At 44.6% G+C, this 10,670-nt stretch overlaps 1 long non-coding RNA gene across 1 annotated transcript; it reads left to right on the forward strand.

The window, feature by feature from the left end:
- The first annotated feature begins 4,605 nt into the window (after positions 1 to 4,605).
- Positions 4,606 to 7,332, forward strand: LOC122388687. The gene is made up of 4 exons (XR_006257850.1): positions 4,606 to 4,717; positions 5,109 to 5,189; positions 5,696 to 5,821; positions 7,067 to 7,332. It is a non-coding gene; the product is annotated as an uncharacterized LOC122388687 (long non-coding RNA).
- The last annotated feature ends 3,338 nt before the right edge of the window (positions 7,333 to 10,670 follow it).

Genomic DNA, 10,670 nt, shown 5'->3' on the forward strand with positions numbered 1-10,670 from the left:
TTAGCTAAAAAGTGAGATATGTTGCACTGTTAATGTTATACCATACAGTAATAATATTTATACGAATGTTATGTAAGGACCGTTTAAGTGTTTGTAGTGAGGGGTGACGAGGCAGGCTGGCTTAAGTATGACATTTTTTCGAATATCGCTGTTCTAAAATAAAAATTAGCACATTGGGGTAACCCCGGGCGAGTGGCCAAGCCTACCCCCAACCGAGATCAATGCCACTAAACCACTGTTTTCCATGAGATAATAGGTACTGAGCAGGATTGGTTTACACCTAGATCAAAGATAAATTTCGAAAATAAACATGTTATCATAGACAAAGCCATTCATGTCACTTAAGGTCAACTAGGGTCAAACTACGTTTTTGCAGATAACGCGACAGACAATGAAGCTAGAGCTTCAAAAATGGTGTCGCTGTGTTCTTCTTCATCAGCCGAGTCGAATAATATGCAATATGATGCATTAAGGTAAAAAGAAAATAAATTTTAAGGAATTTTGATATACACATTTTTTTTTGTCAATTTTGCATCACGATTTTCATCGACCTGTACTGTATATGTGGTAGACGCTAGCTAAAATACCAGTAGCGATATAAACTCTAAGATGTCCAGAGCTAATCAGTACCTTAATATTTCACTTTCCGTTAATGTTTGGAAGACACATAATGGTTTCATCAACTCGTTGTAAAGCGCTGGGGAGGTGGCCAGCGTTACCCCTATGCAGGGGCTCCGCCACAGGGGGGGTCGGGGGGGTCCGGACCCCCCCAATAATTTTGGTGTGGGGTACAGACCCCCCCCCCCCAATAATCCATGTACATATCTCAACTTTTGCTTTTATTCTCTTTAAAGAAAGAACTTAAAAAAAGTTTAACCGCGGAATATTTTTTTTTGTCTGTTTTCAGTGTTTTGTTCTAACAAATAATTAAATTCAAAGTCTTCAAGAGTTCATCACCAGCCCGAAGGCCTCACTGAGTACCTGAGAGTGCAGTTTCTTCAGGTCCTAGACAGTGCACTGAGCCTGGAGCCATCTCAAGGATAGGTTTGACCAGGATGGGCTGAAAGAAGTGGCCATCGTTGAGGGAGTTCTGCTGGGCCAGCATGACCAAACATCGGTGTCTGAGGCGAAGGAGCGGATGCACTCGTGGCCACCAGAACTGAAGGTGGACGAGCTACTCTCGCAGCTCCGCGTGTTTTCCAAGAAGCATCCATTTTCGACACTCAAAGAAGCGTGCGAGGGTTTCTCAGGGCTCAGTGAAGATGCCCGAGAGCTCCTGCCTCAAGTGAGGCTTCTGCTGACCTGGCTCCTGACAATGCCCGCGAGTACGGCGACGGCGGAGCGCAGTTTTAGTGCGCTCCTCCGCCGTTTCAAAACATGGCTGCGTTCAACGATGAGCCAAAAACGACTCAACGCTGTGGCCATCTGTCATATTCACAAGGACACAACCGAGTGCATCGACGTCCGCAAGCTTGCCCGGCAGTTTGCTTAAAAAAACGGCAAACGTCAGCATACTTTTGGATCATTTCAGGCCCATGTCACTCCACTTTTGATGACATCATATGGGGGCCTCAGGACAATAATGGCGCGGCGCGCCACAAACGCTTCAAAGCTACTTGCATAATAGAGGTCAATGGCTACTTGCCAACAGTTGCCATTTTTGAAAATATTATTTTGAAATAAAGTTCCAAGTAATAAAAATATTGTAAAAAAGTTGTTGAATAAATCGATACCATATCTAAAAACTTACTGAAAAATGATTTATTCATAGTAAAAATATAGGCTCGATGCGTTTTTACGTTGCTTTCCTGCAACTGCAGAGGGTTTTTAAATCGTCTATATCTTCAAATCCGGCCATTTCTTAGCATATTGCTGCTCTTTTTTATCGCTAGAAAATTAGTTGGACTTTCGAATGACATCAATGGTTGAGCGATATGTGTAGAGTGTCACCAACAATTTTCAAATGAAGTTAGTCATTTTTACGTTGTAAAGGAATGGAGTACCCCTTTCGAGCATCAGGGGTGACGTCACTCAGGATCTGTCTCTGATTGGTCGGCGGGGGAGTGACTGTACCTTCTATAGATGGCCTTGGATCATTTGAGCTCCAGAGTGCTCCCAGCTCCTGAGCTCGCCTCCCAAGTGGATTTAAGCGCTATGAAAAGCGACGTCAAACAATGTGAACGTTCCTCGCAATACAACTGCTATGCTCTGTAGATTTTCGTTTTTTGAATTGGTGATCCATTTCTATTTATTATCAACCACTTTTATTTTTATCATTGCTGAGTACCTCCATTACAATTTTGAAATGTATCAGTCCTAGCAGAAGAACAGCTATTACAAACACGGGAGAAATAGGTGCACTGACTAATATGAGTTGATGATATATTTATTCAACATTACACTAGGTACTTAAGTAAAGTTTTGCATGTTGATCCAGTCCATATAAGGTTATGCACTTTCCTGTCGGACCATAGGCGCGGGAACCGGGGGGAGGGGGCAGTGGGGGCAGCTCCCCCCAACTCTGGGGCCGTGGGGGCGGTGCCTCCACAGCTTTGAGACGGAATACTGCACTTTTTTGCAAATGTTTTTTTTGTTGTTGAATAAGCCAAGGGATGAAAAGTAAATGGCCTAAAACCGGTGAGAAAACGGGATTTGGGGGTACCCTAGGTTGATCTCTATTATGGTGTGCCCCCCGCAGTCTGAAGGTAGTTCCCGCGCCACTGTGTCGGACCCCCCCAATCATAAAAACGTGGCGGAGCCCCTGCCCCTATGCCGGGCTTACCCCAGAAAAATCAACACTTTTTTTAAAACTCGACTTTCTCAACCTTATACTTATTCCACGAAACGCACGAAACCGAATTTTTGGGAAAACACGGCCAATGAACTTAGCTAGCTAACAGGATATCAACATTTTATACAGCACGTATGGTATGTAATTAAAATGAAAAAGAGCTTACTATGCCGGGCTTCCCCCGGCTTTCCCTACAGGTGAACAAGGCTCGGAAAGGGTGAAGAATGAAGCTCTTCGTTGGGCACAGAAGCACGTCGCGTGTCTCTTGCGCCTCCGCAGTTGCCGACCTGAGGAAACAAGTAACGACGTTCTCCGGAATAAAGCAGGTAACCATGTCTTGTGAGTTGTAGCAATTGGTAGGTATCGAAATCATGCGATCGAAATACTATCGAAATCATCGTAATGCTGTTTTGTTTAATGCATACCACTCGTTAGGATGGTCCTTTAACCCGCGCCCTGCTGGGGGGGGGGGTGTTTGAACACCCCCCCTTGTGGTTTTTCGCGAATATCTCAAAAACGGCGGCGCGGAGCGCCGCCGTTTTTGGTATACCTTATCACACATCAATTCTACACATGCCGTTTTTGGTATACCTTATCACACATCAATTCTACACATGTTGTGAAAATTTCAGACCAAGGTCATTCAAGGTCAGGTCACCAGGTCACTTGAAGTGACCTCACCTTATAAAAACTTTCAATGTCTGTCATAGCTACACCGAGTGACCGATCGCTTTGAAACTTTCAGCGATTGCTAAGAGCAATAGCATGTACAAAATGTATATCTCAGAATTTTGATATCGATGACCTAAGGTCAGGTCAATTTTGCGACCTCCCCATTATAAGTCAATGGGAGAAAATTGAAATGCGCCTCTTTTGGACAAAAGACATTATAAACACTCCCAAACACCGAATTACAAGTGGTTTAGACACACTGAACATGAAAATGGTGTCCGTGACCCTTGTTTATGCCCTGAGGTCATCTTAGGTCACGAATGGTATCTAACAGTTTTTCGCAAATAACTTTTGATAGAGGCATGCTAGAGCGATGAAAACGCCTTAGATGTGTTCAGCTCGACGATACGGATCGACTGATATGCAACATGACCCTTTCCGGTCAGGTCATGACCTTGACCTGAGGTCATATTTTCAAGTTGACCTTTCAAGGTCAAGTTATAGTTCGTTCGATGCGTCTTGACGAGAGGAACACGATGCCGGTAAAAGTAAGCTCGTACAAGGCTTGGGTCAAAAGTTATTGCAGAAAAACTGTTTTCGAAAAAATCGGCTATTTTTGCAGTTTTTGCCCCCTGCAGGCAAAACCGTTGACGTTAGGTCAAATCTGAGAAAATTACTCAGAAAGGGCGTTAATAGGGCTATCGAATGCGCTTATCCGCGGCGCTGTAGCTCTATTGGTTCCCGAGTTATGCGTTGGCTTCTTGGAAATTTTCGACATTCGACCTGGAAATCGGCGAAATTTTGCCTTCAATGACCTCTGGTGACCTGACCTTTGACCTGACCAAAAAATTGACCGAAGTGATTTCGTCATTATTTTTTACGCTCTTTCGAACGCCGCCTTCCGCGTATCGCTACGTGGCCCAGAAGCCGAGTTACAAGGGGGGGGGGTGTTCAAACACCCCCCCCCCCCCAGCAGGGCGTGGAAATCCAGGACCCCCAGCAGGGCGCGGGTTAACCTGAACTGGACCCTGAACATATATCGCCTACCATTTGGTTTCCTGTTTGTGCATCCATTGACGGATCCATTGAAAATCAAAAGTGAATGGTTTGTCACAGTAAACACATACTTTGCCCACAGAATGTGCATCTGGAGATATTCAACAGTGACTACGGAGAGTGGGTTTTGCTTCTGGATGGGGATGAGGAGAACATCACAGAATCTCATCCGCGAGTGAGAACCGCGCCTGATGTCAAGTAAGGATATTTTGCTCAAGTAATACACCTTTTTGCATTGTTCGATGACCAATCGGCAAGATATATTCAACCCATCTGCTCGAGATAGCAGGGGGCGGCCGAACCCCCCCCCCCCCCCCCCCCCCAGCAGCGCGTAGACTACAGATATACCCCAGCAGGGCGTGGGTTAATATTTCATAACAATACGAGAAATCGGACCGGCCAACTCGGTTGAATGGCCTGGCGACGATTTGGTCTACCTTTGGCCTCGCTCGTAACGATTGACCGCCAACGATCGCAGCCATAATCGCCATTGACCATGAGTGTTGCATGTATTTGGGTAGCAAATGTTAATTACGGTCAAGGAAATATGTTGTGTATCATGATTTGAAACATCCTCGAATATTTTCAGCGTTCTAGCGCACGAGACTGTGTTGGATGAAGAGCAAACGCAGTTTGACGGGATCGTCTTTGAAACGGAAACCCAGCCAAGGTGATTTAATGTTCATCTTACCATGATGTAGAATTTTGAATGGTGCTTTAGTCAGAATAGTTTCATTTTCTGACCAACAATTGGACGGGCGAATTTATGAGGCCTAGGAGGCCCTTAAAAGTTGCTAAAAATGTTTTGATTTTTTGCAATTCTGACAGCTCTCTCTCTCTGACAGTTTTCTCGCAATCTGCGAAAAAAAACTCAGGGGGGCGTAAAACCGCCCCTTGGCCCGGCGCGGGTTAAACAGGGCCAAGGGCTAGGCAGAACTGGTTTTACCCACCCGGTTCAAACCGTTGTTAAATCCGCAGTTTTAACCGGGACGATCTGGCAAGTGCGCTTACCTTGTCAACCTTGGTATGTATTTTGGAGAAGAATCTCATCTCATGACTTCCCTGTAGTTCACTTTCCGATAAACAGGCACTATAACACGAATTCTCAAAGTTGCACTTTCTTGCCTTCGAAAGTGATTTACATCTGTATATTTAGCTAATACTCTTTATCCTCAGGGACCTGCAAGTACCCAGTATGAGCATCCCGACCGGATCAGGCGCTGTAGCTGTCCATTCTAGTTCCTTCTCTAGTGCGGATGCAGAGAAGCCGACTGTCAGTGGGAGTGACGTACGCAACGGAAGGTCAGTTTAGTCAATTTAATGACGAGCAGTTGGACAGAGCAGCTAGTGATGTTGTTAGTAGTTCGTAAAAATGTTAACCCGCGAGTTGCTGGGGGGGGGGAGTTAAACGCCCCCACTTTTTTCGCCGGGCCATAGCATAAAAACGGCGCGCTGTAGGCGCGCCAAATTTCGGGTACCTGTAGGGAATAGATTGAAGTTCATTGTGACAAAGTTTCACAAGAATCGGTCGGAAAATTTTTGAGATATCAAGGTTTTAGTGACGTCATGATTTCTGAATTTTCGACCAAAAACGGCATATGTTCAAAAAATCATATAAAATCACAGAATAGACATACAGACATGCCGTAAACGCCATTAGACTGCCAATACCATGAAAAATCAAATGGCTATCTTCGATTATTGATTATCCTTCAGCATTTTCCAAAATCTTGAACTGAACCTTGGCAATTTCTCGTGACTATTCTACGACCATGATACATGCATTTCTTAAATTGAACTTTTTGAGCCAAACACGTACACATATGATAAAATGAATATCACCATCGTGTTCTACGCCCCAAATTACCCATAAAACATGTGTCACAGGCTGCGAATTTCAGTTTTGATTTTCGTGGATATAAGCCTACCCGGTTGACCTGACCTTGACCCTGACCTATGCTTGACTGACCCCTACATGGAGCTGACACTCTTGTAGGCCATATATGATGCATTGTGCACCGTTTTGACAGAGTTTATGACGAGAGGCGCCCACTGCGAAGTCCTGAAGTCCATGCTACTGAAAGCCCGATTTCAGGTGTTTGACCTGACCTTGACCCGACCTGTGACCTCAAAATTCAACTTTGAAGTACTCATCTGAAGCGTCTCGTCGCGTTCTTTCGTTTGCCGCCTCGTGCGTGTCGCTGTGCCTATTGGTTCTCGAGTTATCGGCTGGGGGCGTTTAACGCCCCCCCCCCCCCAGCAAACGGTGGGTGGCGAAATACCCCAGCAACTGCCGGGTTAAGTCTCTGAATTAAGCCAAATGCACTACGGAGGTACGGTTCCAAACACATTATGCATTTTCTGCTTCAAACAGACACTCTTTGTTTCTGCTATTTTTCAAATTGGTGAATTAAAACAATCAAATACTCACATACGTAACACGTTCTTCTAAGTTCTAACGATACCCAACGACTTTTCGACTAGTTCTTATTGTGTCTCGGTGAGCTGCTTACGATGCATGAACTTCAAAACATTGACACTCCGCAGGTCTGACGGTCCGACACAATGCCCAGTGTCCTGTGGTGGTGACGATGGACGATCTGGACCGCCGGCGGAGGTGGGCGCAGGCAACCCAGGCAAGAAGAAACCTGGATAAGTCGCTACGCAGCCGTGGCTGTGATTCCGCAGCCCTGGCTGTGATTCCGCAGCCGTGACTGTGATTCCGCAGCCGTGGCTGTGATTCCGCCGCCGTGATGAAGCTCAGATGAAGCTGTGATGGCTGTGATGACGTTTTAAATATACCTTCACTCAGATTGTGACTTTAATTAAAGACTTGAAGACCACAAATGGCTCGTTATGTAGGTATTCGTTCCAACCGAGCACTAGAAATGGATAAATTCCAAGTGATGGTGGCTTGAGGCAACTGCAGCCCAGCATTCGTCCTGTGAAACCGAGACCTTGCATGCTATAGCTGGGCACTCTGTGATCTGGTATCGGCGTTAGTTGGTGATCGTGTGACACGCCGTACTTTCTTTCGAACCGAATTTCATGTAACACACTGTCCTATCTCCGAGCCATGTGGACCGATCGATTCTCGATGCGCTTCGCTGCTCCATATAAAAGCAGCGGCGACACGAGCGCGCACACACTCTGTCTCTCAGTCGGACACTCGTCACTGGACTCTACTGGTGGCGGTACACCGCGTGGGTCGCCGGACCATTCGGTCCGGGACATTCGTCCCGGACGTCAAGACACTTAGACACACTCTCTGGTTGGACACTCGAACCTCGTCACCGGACTCTACTGTTGGTGCCGTGTGGGTCGCAGGACCATCCGGTTCGGGACATTTGTCCCGGACGTTGAGACACTCGCTCTGTGTGACTCTGCCTGTGAACACCCGCTTCGGCCGATGCGGTGCGACGCGGTTGCCGATTTGTCAGCGTGGGTGCCAGTCCGCTGCTGAAACCGACGAACTGCTATCATGTAAGTCCGGCAGCGCGTCGCCGGTCATTCGGCGGCATTAGATTCTCCAGCCTATCGAATGCTTTATTTTTGGCCCACTAACATAAAATCTGAATCTGTCAATTGATTCAAATATCTCGGTAAATGGTCACTTACTCGTGGAGTTCAGACTTCTGCATCATTTTTGTGTGCGTACTGTTAACGTCGTCATAAAGAGTTGTGCAAATCTCGTACCCACTATAACGCCTTGCTTGTTCTGAAGTTAGTTTATGTCTGTGTGCATTCACGTGTGTATGACGCGGATTGTGCATGTCAAATATGTCGTGCTCCCACTGCCACCCCTACTCCCTCCTCCTGAAATTAGCACGTAACATACAATATAACCCACTGACGAAACTAGACTGTGATGGCGAATGAGGGGCTATAACGAAAGGGAGATGATCGAAGCGATGGGTTGACGAGGTCGGGTAGATGAGTAGAGTAGAACGGGTTTTAGAAATTGTGGTCTATAATTGGGTAGCAAGGCTAACAAATGATATATCTCGGTCAAATATCAAGGGGAGTGGGTCAATTTGAGCGTTGAGGATCTGGGGGTTGTCCTCTTATTACTTTGCTATTAACCTGCCGTCATTAGCTCATTTTAACGCTTGGATGACGTCAACTGACAATACCAGATAATTTCAGTAATCAACATCTTGTTAAAAAAAAAATCTTCAGAGCTCAGCATGCCATTTGACGGTAGTTTTCCTGTATGCATTCGCAATTATCCGGATAGTTGTTTACTTGCTAGTAGGTCTCAGTTCGCTTATTCAGCAATTGCAGCTCAAGGAGGTTCAAAATGAAACACCTTCCCAGATTTGGAGTAATGATTGAGCGTTCGATGTTTCTGTTTTGTTTTTCGTAGATGACTCGTTAACGGATTAACGTATATTGTCAAGTAATTTGGGGTTCTAAAATCTGCAACAAGTAATTCAATGGATTGTGTACAATTATAATTCACTGAGCCAAATCGAAACCAGTATACCATGGTGGCAATAAAATCGTTCAAGTAACCGGCCCTACCGATTTACTGATTTCCGCGGTTCGAGCTAAACATGTTTCGCCACATTCCCTCCTACATTGACGAGAGCCATATTTCATTTCGTACTAGCATACTTTACAATAGCGTGGTACTCAGAAACTTTGCAGTAAGTTCATTATTGATGAATTAAAAATCAAAGGCTGATTTTAACAGAACGAAAAGTAATGAAAACTTGAGTTATAGACCGTAATTACTAACAATCGTGATTACAATCCACGAAACCTCTCAACATGTTACAAACAAGTTACGACAACCTTATAAATTACTAACTATTTCACCAAGAAAACCTTGCAAATTGACAACGAACCCAGAACGCTCTATTATACGAAGTTTCGGAAGTTTAAGCAAACATGTCAAGTAATTTCCGCCATAAACTGAAAAATCCCCCCTGGTACTACTTTTTCGTAGTTACAATCGTGTGAACGGGCAGCGATGTAAAACAATGAACAATTCTGGCTTAATTACTTATTACTATCATTTAAACTCCTACGTTTCCAACAAAGCAAATTACGCAATGCTGTCAGTCAATTACGCCCTACACACGCATTCAATGTTTTGCGGCTGAACGTTTTGCATTCTATTTCATATAATACGGCATGGTTAAAGGAAATAGTTCACTTTCACGAAATTATTTTTTTGCAATGGATTTGTGATTTTTTATGTTCAAAATGATCAGCAAAGAAAATAAAACCTTTTTACAGCAAAAGATTATTTTCTATATTTTTGATATAGGAAGAACTTTTCAGTTTCTGTAAGGCACACGCGATCCAGTATGAAAAGAGCATGGGTCCCGGAAATTCTTCAGAAACTAAGAAATTATCGCGGCCACCGGCATTTGGGCGATCTGCTCGTGCTTTTGTTACTGGAGCGCCTCACTGGAGCGAATTTCTCTAGAGTTCTCGTAGATAATTTCTCTAGTTTCTGAAGAATTTTCGGGACCCATGCTCGTTTCATACTGGATGCGAATATATGCAAGGCACACATCCTCAACGCAAGACACATTTTTCGGGACGAGAAATAGAATATCTTTGCCTAGGGTGATCGTTGGGCTGTAAAAGCTCCTGATTTATGTTCGTCTCAGCCCAAGCTACGGAACTGCTATTCCAGTTCAAAACCCATGTTAAAATGTGAACTATTTCCTTTAAGTGCGGAGTACGTTGATTTCCAACTTTACTATATTTCTCGGTAAAGGCACGTTTTCTAGATGAAACCCAGGCATGGAAAACGCATGATCAGGAACAGATATAGTGTCTAGTTTTATTACCAGTTAACTTCCCCTTAAAACGTAAAGCGACGCCCGCTTTAATTTTGTGATGAATGCTACATTTCGGTACAGTGGCTCTCAGCAGTGAAATTGATGCCAAAGGGGCATTACGTAGAAGTCAATTTATTATATTGTCAACCTGTTCTGTTGTCTTTGTTGAAGAACACTCTTATAATCGTCATTCAGTGTGACTGGTAGATTTGGTTAACTACGTCAATATCACTTTGCCTAATTCAGAAAATTCCAGGCGCGCCGTTTCACCCAATTAGCCGCGGCCGCGTAGTTTAGCGGACGTCGCGTTATTATCATTCATTAATTAATGCCCTATACTTGTTGAAAAGACT

This window comes from Amphibalanus amphitrite, unplaced genomic scaffold (genome assembly GCF_019059575.1).
Source record: "Amphibalanus amphitrite isolate SeventyFive unplaced genomic scaffold, NRLGWU_Aamphi_draft 000331F_arrow, whole genome shotgun sequence".
Taxonomy (NCBI): domain Eukaryota; kingdom Metazoa; phylum Arthropoda; class Thecostraca; order Balanomorpha; family Balanidae; genus Amphibalanus; species Amphibalanus amphitrite.